This window comes from Elephantulus edwardii, unplaced genomic scaffold (assembly GCF_000299155.1).
Source record: "Elephantulus edwardii isolate Elephantulus edwardi_28Jun2011 unplaced genomic scaffold, EleEdw1.0 scaffold00081, whole genome shotgun sequence".
NCBI lineage: Eukaryota > Metazoa > Chordata > Mammalia > Macroscelidea > Macroscelididae > Elephantulus > Elephantulus edwardii.
Window position 1 is genome coordinate 4413926 of NW_006399831.1, and position 9957 is coordinate 4423882.

Genomic DNA, 9957 nt, shown 5'->3' on the forward strand with positions numbered 1-9957 from the left:
ACTTTGGGCATGTTGCAAGGAGGGACTGGTCCTTGGAGAGGGACATCATGTTTGGGAGAGTGGAGGGATGGCACAGGAGAGGAAGACCCTCGATGAGATGGATCGATTCTGTGAGTGGAGTTGTGGGAATGAATGTGTCTGAGACAGTGAGGTCGGCACAGGATAGAACGGCGTTTAGGGCTCTTGTACATAGGGTCACTATGAGTCGCAAACGACTAGATGGCACATAACAACAACAATCAACATGTTCCTCCAGAGGGTGATGCTCCAGTATCATCTCTTTCAAAGGAAGGACTGAAACAGAGAACTGAGCAATTGAAGAAGAATGTGGCATCACAGCTGTCAATCTGGAAGAAAAAATAATATGATGCAAACTTTTAAACAACAGATTTCCTGAAACAGCTAAAGAGATCTTCATTGAAGCTCACCTTTCTCTAAAAAGTTCAGACCATGATTGGCTTTATATCTTGGTTACGGAACACTGTTTTCCCGACATGGTCAGGGACAGCAAGCATAAGACTGTCTGCTGGAGCTTCTTGGAATCTTTAGAGTCACCACAGGTGGTTCAGATTCACAGTCGAAGCATGGTGAAACTGGGTAGTATGTACGGCCAGGTCATCATACAAATGCACACCCGGCAGACTCTGGCCATCTATTACAGGTTTGGCTGGTTAATGTATGGATAGGGAGGTGTGCCCAAAGATGTTCTAGAGTATGTGGCATTTGAAAAGCACCTAACAAACCCTTATGGGAGCTGGAGAATGCATGGAAAAATTGTTCCCCAATGGACACCACTCAAAACAACCTATCCTTAAGATGGTGATGATCCCTGCCTCCCAGCTGAAACCATGAGAAGACTATGAAGACCCCCAAGGGGAGACCAATACACCTCAGCTAGCCTGATAGCAAACATGGTCCTGGGGTGAAATTCTCATGCTGGACATGATAGAAGCTGTGGAGTCTAGAGTGTGGGAGCTATGCGGTCATCTGTCTTAGTCATGCAATAGAAAGAACTGCTTTTGTTCTCACTACTCCTGCTTGGGGTTTTAGCAATATCATCCCCAACAACCACGACTAATGGCTGGGCCCAGGTGGATGACTGGTCTTCACAGCCTTCGGATTGTGTTTCTTTTTATTTATTTTTTTAATTATTCATCTAATTTCTATATCTAGATGAAAAATTAAAGATCTTAGAGAACATCTGATACCAGTTTTTCCCACATCAGTGACTGCTGGAGCAAACTGGGATTTTTTTTCCCTAATCACAGAACAGGGATTATAGTCTGAACTAAAACAGTCAGAGTATTAAAAAAAAAAAAGAAAAGAAAAGAAATATTCTCACCATTGGGCTGATAGGCAGTATCATGATAGATGGTGAAGAGATTAATTAAGATTGTTAGCAGCTTTAATTTGCTTAGTTCCACAATCAACAGTTTTGGTACATGCAGTCAGGAAATTAAAAGATTCATTAAATTGGGAAAATATACTATCAGATACTTCTCCAAAGTACTGAAGAGCAACAGTGTCAGTCTGGAGATTAAGGTGCACCTGATAAGCTGCACAATGACTAGGGATGATATAAGGTAAACTGATGCCTTTGAGCTGTGGTGCTGGAGAAGAGTAGTGAATATACTATGGACTGCTAGGAGAACAAGCAGGATTGTCCTAGAGAGGGTGAGACCAGGCTATTCCTTTGAGGCAAGGAGTCATCTGTCATATTTTGGACATGTTGCTAGGTGGGACCAGTTCTTGAAGAGGGACATCATATTTGGGATGGTGGCAGGATAGTGCAAGAGAGGAAGACTCTCAGTGATGGATTCATTCAGTGACTGGGGTACTGGGGAGTAGGTGTGTCAGAGACAATAAGATTAGCACAGGATAGAGCAGATTTAAAGGCTGTTCTACATAGGGTCACTATGAGTCGCAGGCAACTCAACTGCGCATAACAGAAACAATATATACGTATGTAATTCAATAAAATGTAAAAATTATCAAATATGGCAACATCAAGATAACAAAATTCATCATTGGACCAATAGGCAATACCATGATAGATGGGGAAAAAACATTGAAGTTGTTAGATAATTCATTTTACATGATATTTCATTTTACAATTAACAGCCTTAGTGGCAGCAGTCAACACATCAAAAGATGTTTTGCTTTGGAAAAATGTACTGTCAAGGACATCTCCAAAGTGCTAAAGAGCAGTGTTATAAGTTTAAAGATTAATTTATGCCTAATCCAAACCATAATCTTTTTAACAACATCCTAAATATGTACCTGAAAGTTGGACAATGAATAAGAAAGAGCAAAGGAGAATTGATGTCTTTGAACTGTAGTGTCGGTGAAGAATATCGAATATATCATGTCCTGTCAAAAGAAGAAATATAAAAAAAAAAGAAGAAATAAATACATCTTAGAGAACCTTCAGCCAGAGTGCACTTAACCACTGTCCATCAGAGTTTCATATAATCGTTACTCTATGAGAGTTCTCCAGCTCCAGATAGACATCTTAATCTTAAATCTGTACAAATAATCCTGAAGACAACAGAAAACTTGTAGAACTGGAAACACTGAGTATTTATTGGTATGTTTTTGCTTTTGTGTGTCATCACACAACGAGAATTTGGAGCTGACACATAGTTGACCATACAGTGTGTCTTCCGAGACAGTAAAGCACATAGGAGAAGATTACCTATCCTTCTACCGTGGAACAGCTAGTGGATTTGAACTGTATACCTTTGGAATTGGGGCGCTCTGGTGGCCTAATGGCAAGAGGCCACAGTGCAATCCCAAAGGCATGAGATTTGAGGTCACCAGCTACTATGTGTGAGAAGGATAAGCAATCTCCTCCTGTGCAATTAACTACCTCTGAAAAAAATACTGCAAGAACAGCGATGGATCATTTCTGACTCTACTGTACTGTACACAATAACAACAACGACAACTACCTTTGGAATTGCAGCACAGCTTCTTAACACAAGACCGCCCAAGCTCCTTGTTTGTTTATTTGTTTGTTTTTGCTGTGTACAGTGTACTTTTCTTCCACCAATACTGACCCCACATTTCTCCTCATAGAGCAAAGGCTCCCAGATAATCTGTTCTGCATAGATGTTGAAAAGGTATGGAGACAGGACACATCCTGGAGTACACTCTTCTCAATTTTGAACCATGCAGTGCTTCCTTGCTCCATTCTGACAACTGCTTCTTGGTCCAAGTATAGGTTTCAGAGATCTATCAACAATCTGTGTTATGCAGATGACACAACCCTGCTTGCTGAAACTGAAGAGGACCTGAAGCACTTGCTGAAGTGGGTCAAGAACTGCAGCCTCCAATATGGATTGAGGCTCAATATCAAGAAGACAAAGATTCTCACCATTGGACCAATTGGCAGCATCAGGATGGATGGTGAAGAGATTGAGATTGTACACAGCTTTAGTTTGCTTGGCTCCATAGTCAACAGTCTTGGCACCAGCAGCCGGAAATTAAAAGGCGCATTGCCATGGGAAAGTCTGCTGTTAGGGACCTCTCCAAAGTACTGAAGAGCAATGGTGTCTCCCTGGTAACTAACGTACGTCTGATACAGGCCATGGTCTTTGTTATCACTTGTTATGCATCAGAAAGTTGGACAATGACTATTTTGTTATCATTTGTTATGCATCAAAAAGTTGGACAATGACTAGGGAGGATAGGAGCATTGATGCCTTTGAGCTGTGGTGCTGAAGAAGAGTATTGAGGGTACCATGGACTGCTAGGAAAACAAATAGATTCATCCTGGAGAGGATTAAACCAGGTGGCTCCTGGAGGCAAGGATTCTGAGGCTTTGTCTAACATACTTTGGACATGTTGTAAGAACAGACACGTCCTTGGAGAGGGACATCATACTTGGTAGGGTGGACGGACAGCGCAGGAGGGAAAGGCCCTCTATGAGGTGGATTGATTCAGTGACTGGGGTAATTGGGATGGGTGTATTGGAGACAGTCAATTGGCACAAGACAGAGCAGAGTTTAGGGCTGTTGTACATAGGATCACTATGAGTTGCAAGCGACTCAACAGCACATTACAATAAAAACAACAACAGTGTACTGTATTGATGGTACATGACAAGATGGGCTTTGTAAGTCTCTCCCCTTTCTCAGTTGTATGGGATAGAAACTGTGTCAAGGATGTACGCTTCTCAATGTGTGAGTAGATCAAATTGGGACAAGGACTCCCCAACAGGGAGGGGGTATGTGTGTGTGTCTCTCCCCCCCCCCCACTCTCCCTCTCTCTCCCTCTCATATTTTCCTGGTGCTATTGCTGGGGCTGGTGGTCCAAAGGGCCCTTAGACTTTGGAGGCTGTGGGAACCATCAGGTTGACCACCCAGTTGCTCTAGCCAAATTCATTGTCATACCAGGAAATGAATTTGTCAAAGTGGTTATTCAGGGCAATGCCAGCCCTATTTAATGATAAAACATGAACAGGAAGATAAAGAAGAGGAGGTTCTAGATCATAATGTATTTCATGATTATTGTCTCAAAGCAATATATGGTTTGGGATGATTTTAGCACAAGCTTTGTTTATTTATGCTGCTTTCAATAAAACAAAATTCTTTAAAAACTACTGGTTTAGAATTTTCTGTGTGTACATACATTCTATCTTTTCTATCTTAGCTTTCTCCCACCCCCAGATATTTCTTGTATTCATATAATGAATTTTCTCTTCTTTTTTTAAATTTATTTGCTCAATTGTGGTAAAGATAGCTAAAAAGAATATCTCATTTTTACTTGTATCTACATAGCATGACAATTTATTTGAAATTACTTTGTCAAGCAAAATATTTTACCAAATATGTTTAGTGAATTTAAAGCGATTTGAAGGTCTAATTATCATGGAAAGCAAAGATTGAAATTATATGAGTTAATGTTCTCATTATATATGACATCATTTGATACTAACGTCTTGATTTAATTCGACTTCTACAGTTTGAAAATATTTGCAGAGTTTGATAAAAATGTAAATGATTCAGAATATTTCTTAAAAAGTCTTCACATTTCAAGGAAGAACTATATATTCCTTTTAATGTATTGTCTCATATTTGAAATCATTATTAATAGAATTATTATTTTATTTGAGAAATGACCACATTGAAAATTAAATTATATATTTAAAACAAGAACATACCTGATATAAAGTAGGTGCTTTAAGTATAGAAATAATGTTAATATCTAAAAAAAAAAAAAAGAAATAATGTTAATATCTAAAAAAAAAAAAAAGAAATAATGTTAATATCTAAAAAAAAAAAAAAGAAATAATGTTAATATCTAAAAATATCTAATATTAACAACTCATTTTAAAAATCTTATATTATTTATAAGCTAGCATTATTTTACTAGCTTTATAGCTAACATTTTTATTTTAGAAAATAGAGCTATTTTATTGCCTCTCATTTCCATTAATAGTATTTTAATAGAACATTAAAGTTATAAGTATCTTCTGAAGCAAATCTTAATCTGTTTAATAAAGAAAACAAGGCTCACTCCATGTCCTGCTGTGCCAATATTTACTTTAACATAATTATATATTCTTTCTATTACTTTTTATAGTCAACATAATTAATATTTACTTTAAAAATTCTCAGGTTTTTTTATACTTTTTTGTATATACATAAACATTAGAATCTATGTTTCAATTTCCCACTGAGATTTTGATTAAGAAGGAATTGAATTTAAAAATTTGTAGGACAAATAATAATCTTACACTATTTATTCTTTGCTTTTTTGAAAGTGTATCTTTTAATTTTAAAGAATATTTTTTGATAGACTAAAACTATATTCTACATTTATTATTAAGAATATTATTTTCTTTCAAATACTTTATTGTTTCAAATGCCAGAAAGAAAATTCTTTTGTGCTAGTCTTTTCTACTTCATTTGTTGTTCCTTAATTATACTAACTCTTTCATGGCCATGAAGTCAGAACAAATTCATAGTTGTCCCTCTGGTGGGTTTTTTAAGACTGAATTGCATGAGCGGGGATTGCACATCTTTCTTTTGTAGAGACACTGGTGGATTCAAGTAGCCAGTGAGTCACCACTTTTGGTTTAGCAATGTAATTCTTTACAGACTGCACCACCAGAGTAATATTCTCAGAGAAACAGAAATACCAGGTCTCAAGAGACCAGCATATTAAAACTGTAACATAGAAACTGTTCCATAACCTCTTAGCAACTGTGTTTTAGTAGCATTGAATGCTGGAATTGAAAAATAAGGAGAAGAAGAATTAGGAAAAATAATAGAAGAAGAAATCTGGTATATATGCATATATGTTTTTCCATACTAATTATAAAACTATCCAATGTGTCATCTTCACTCTGCTAATTTACCAACTGGTACTTAAAGTAATGAGCTCAGATGGCCTAGTGGTAAGAAGCTTTACTGTCAACCCAAAAGTGGTGATTGTTGTTGTTATGTGCCATCAAGTTCCTTGTGACTCATAGTGACCCTATGTGTAACAGCCCTATCCTGTGCCGATCTTATTGTCTCTGACACACATATACCCATTATCCCAGTCACTGAATCAACATCTCATTGAGGGTCTTCCTATCCTGCACTGTCCCTCCACCCTCCCAAGCATGATGTCCCTCTCCAAGGACTGGTTCCTTCTTGTAATATGTCCAAAGTATGTCAGACAAAGCTCCAGAATCCTTGTCTCCAAGGAGCAGCCTGGTTTAACCCTCTCTAGGACAAACCTGTTTGTTCTCTTAACAGCCCATGGTACATCCAATACTTTTCTCCAACACCACAGCTCAAAGGTATCAATTTTCCTTCTATCCTCCCTAGAAAACCCTATGTGCAATAGAATGCAAAGATAATCTGTTCAAACTCATCAGCTGCTTCATAGGAAAAAGAGGGGCAATCCTCTCTCATACAATTTTCTATCTCTAAAAATCTACTGGAGGGTCAGCTGTTAGTAGGTTCCAGCTCAGTGTAATCTAACAACAACAACTTAAAATAGTTTAGAAGAAATTTAATCTTTCCATAATTTTTGGACATATATTTTGGTAACAGACAGACTTGATAAATTTATTTTGATGACTCTGTTTTGATGAGTTTAGTTACATGTTTGGTGTATATGATAAGGATAAAAATGTTAAAGTAAAATACGTTCAGTCCTTCTCATCTTCTAGAGAATGGCTTTGAAATTTCGCAAGGTCTTTGTAAGAAGAAATAGAATAAAAAATGCCACAGGCTAGAGAGAGAGAAGAGGAATGTTCAGATAATTTTATCAAATCAGATGAGCGGAAAGATAATACAAAGGCTGTGGATGGCCTCAAACAAGGAGGATGCAAGAAGTATTGCTAGGGATTATGTTTCCTTGGTGATATTTGACAAATGTCAAAAAAGAATTCAATGAATGCTGGATTTATTGTTAATTGCATGTTGTTGTTGGTTGTTGTTATGTGCCGTCGAGTCGCCTGCGACTCATAGCGACCCTATGTACAACAGCCCTAAACTCCGCTCTGTCCTGTGCCAATCGCACTGTCTCTGACACTCCCATCCCAATTATCCCAGTCGCTGAATCAATCCACCTCATAGAGGGCCTTCCTCTCCTGCGCCGTCCCTCCACCCTCCCAAGCATGATGTCCCTCTCCAAGGACCGGTCTCTCCTCACTACATGTCCGAAGTAAGTTAGACGGAGCCTCAGAATCCTTGCCTCCAAGGAGTCACCCGGTTTAACCCTCTCCAGGACAAATCTATTTGTTTTCCTAGCAGTCCATGGTATTCTCAGTACTCTTCTCCAGCACCACAGCTCAAAGGCATCAGTTCTCCTTTTATCCTCCTTGGTCATTGTCCAACTCTCTGATGCATAACAGGTGATTGCGAAGACTATGGCCTGTATCAGACGCACCTTAGTCTCCAGAGAGACACCACTGCTCTTCAGCACTTTGGAGAGGTCCCTAACAGCAGACTTTCCCATGGCAATGCACCTTTTAATTTCCTGGCTGATGGTGCCAAGACTGTTGACTATGGAGCCAAGCAAACTAAAGCTGTGTACAATCTCAATCTCTTCACCATCCATCCTGATGCTGCCGATTGGTCCAGTGGTGAGAATCTTTGTCTTCTTGACATTGAGCCTCAATCCATATTGCAGGCTGCAGTCCTTGACACTCTGCAGCAGGTGCTGAGGTCCTCCTCAGTTTCAGCAAGCAGGGTTGTATCATCCGCATAACGCAGATAAATCGTCCACCAATCCTGACCCCACATTTCTCCTCATAGAGCCCAGCCTCCCGGATAATCTGTTCTGCATATAGGTTGAAAAGGTATGGAGATAGGATGCATCCCTGGCGTACGCCCTTCCCAATTTTGAACCATGCAGTGTTCCCTTGCTCTGTTCTGACGACTGCCTCCTGGTCCAAGTATAAGTTGAAAACCTGAAAAACCTAAAAACCTGAAAACCTAAAAAAAAAAAAAAATGTTAATTGCATAGATTATATTTTATGGTCCATAGCACTGCTTTGAGTCTGAACTAAACCAATTTTTCAGCTTTATATGTCCATTTTAATTCTGTCCTTTTCAACCATCATGGAACTCAAGAAAACAAGTCAGTTTTTGCCAGTATTATAATATTCACCCTTTGCTACTAATTTTGTTCTGGTATTTTCTGCTTTCAATCAGGATCATTATACATCAGCAATGAAACCTCTGGTCCCATGGCCTCTTCTAAATTCAGCTTGTATTTCTGGTAGTTCTCTCTTAATATTTTGTTCTAGTTGGTTTTGGATGATCTTTATCAATATTTTGTTTGAATGCTGTTTTTATAATACTGTACAATAATTTCCACGTTCTGTTGTATTACCTTTCTTGGGAATTAGAACAATTACAGATCTCTTCCTGTCAGTCAACCAGGCAACTGTCTTCCAAATTTCTTGGCATAGACTGGTGAGCATGGCCAGGGCTGCCTCTGTTAGCTGAAACATATCAATTGCACTTCATAAATTCCTGGGGCCTTATTTTTTTTGGCAGTGCTTTCAATGCAGCTTGAACTCCTTCTTTTTTTACTGTTGGGTTTTATTCATGTGATAGTTCCTGAATTTTTTTTTAATACTATGGCTCTGTTTATTCCTTCTATCTTGTTCTCCCTCTTTTTTTTTTAAACAAACAAACAAAAAACTACTTCTTCCTGGGTTTATTAGAGGGCAGGGTAATAAGGATATTATAGCTAATGTTAGATGGATCTTGGCAGAAAGCAGACAATACCAGATGAATGTCTTTCTGTGTTTCATTGACTATGCAAAGGCTTTTGACTATGTGGATCACAGCAAACTGTGGTCATCTCTGAGAAGAATGGGAATCCTAGAACATTTGATTGTGCTTATGTGAAACCTATTTTTGAACTGGAAGGCAGTCATCAGAACAGAGCAAGAAGATACTGCATGGTTCAAAATCGGGAAGAGTGTCCAGCAGGGATGGTTTCTGTCTCCATACCTTTTCAATCTGCATGCAAATCATACAGCCCAGGAGGCTGGACTATATGAGGAGGAATGTGGCATCAGGACTGGAGGAAGATTCATCAACAACCTGCGTTATGCAGGTGACATCATTGAGGGAGACCTGAGGTGCTTACCCAAAAGATCAAGGACTGAAGCTCAACATCTGGAAAACAAAGATTCTCACCCCTGGGCCAATTGGCAGCATCATCATGGATGGAGAAGAGATTGAGATTGTTAACAGTCTTCATTTGCTTAGCTTCACAATCAATAATGTTGGTACCAGCAGCCAGGAAATCAAGAGACGATTTTTTTGGGGAAGTCATCTGTCAGGGACCTCTCCAGGGTACTGAAGAGCAATGACATCAGACTGGAGAATAATGTGCATTTGATCTAGGCCGTAGTCTTCACAGTTGCGTGCTATGTGTCAGAGAGCTGGACAATGATGAGGGATAACATAAAGAGAGTTGATGCCTTTGAGCTGTGGT

The 9957-nt window shown here is 38.9% G+C and overlaps 1 pseudogene; it reads left to right on the forward strand.

The window, feature by feature from the left end:
* The first annotated feature begins 246 nt into the window (after positions 1 to 246).
* On the forward strand, positions 247 to 903 carry LOC102868385 (annotated as a pseudogene).
* Positions 904 to 9957: the final 9054 nt, after the last annotated feature.